This window comes from Nanorana parkeri, unplaced genomic scaffold, assembly GCF_000935625.1.
Source record: "Nanorana parkeri isolate BGI_ZX_2015 unplaced genomic scaffold, ASM93562v1 scaffold2417, whole genome shotgun sequence".
NCBI lineage: Eukaryota > Metazoa > Chordata > Amphibia > Anura > Dicroglossidae > Nanorana > Nanorana parkeri.
In genome coordinates this window covers 33324-34439 of record NW_017308685.1, presented here as the reverse complement: position 1 = coordinate 34439, position 1116 = coordinate 33324, and positions in this window count along the sequence as shown.

The following is a 1116-nucleotide window of genomic DNA, read 5'->3' as shown; positions in this document are numbered from 1 at the left end:
CGGCGGACCGTAGCGTGTACGGCCGCCGGCCACCTTACACCGGCGCCCGCAACTTCCCCACAAGGTCACCGCTGCCGCCCCTCTGCGCTCGTCCTCACCTGCTGCTAAAACAAACGCAGGGCAGAAATGAGTCAGGGAAAAGTTTGTGTGTAGCCATCAGCAGCGGTGTAACTACAAATCAACGGGGGCCCCTTAGCAAATTGTTTGATCGGGCTCCACTCAGTGATCCCACCCCGAGCTACTGACGGCTGTCACAGGTAGAGATGCAAATCTCAGTCATCCAGATGCATATTTCCACCTTCTTTGCAACGCATCTTTGGAAAAGCTGCGTTGTGGCACTGCCCCCCCCCCCCCTAATCCGAATTGACTTTCACACCCGAATCCCGAAAACGAAATAACACAAAATCCGAATCAGAACGAAACGAAACAAATTTTCGTTCGTTGCAGCAAAGTGACATTTGAGGGGGGAGAGGGGGAAATTCTCCTTCTCTAATGTCACTTTGCTGCAACGAACGAAACGAATAAGAAACGAAAAACGAAACGAACGTCCGAACGAACTACCGCTAACGAATTTCGTACGAATCCGAATTTTGAATCCGAATTGACTTTCACACCCGAATCCCGAAAAAGAAATAACACAAAATCCGAATCAGAACGAAACGAAACAAATTTTTCTGCCAGTGCACGTGTCTACTGTCCATACACGCCTGGTCACAGCCCTGTGTACACTGCACTTCGGTCCCTCTAACTACACACAAGCAAAACAAATGGCAAACGCACTCATCAACTCCTAACCAGCTGTAAAGTGCGGTGCACATGGAAGGGTTTTAAAGGAGAACTACGGGGTCAGTGTTTTTCCCCATAATTCTCCTCAAGGTCACGAGAGGACACAAACTAGCGTCCTCCCGTCACCCAAAGCTCAGTATATAGGGGGCTACAGCTCGCGGTATACTGAGACCGCCGAAGCCGGGGCGGATCCCGACAATTACTGTGGAGATCCGCCCAGCTGCGTGAGTGACAGCTGGCTCTGCCTATCTAGAGGCAGAGCCAGCTGTACCCGCCCCCTCCCCCGTCCGTTCCGCCAGTCTGTGCTGGAGGATCGGAGCGGGGAGGGGG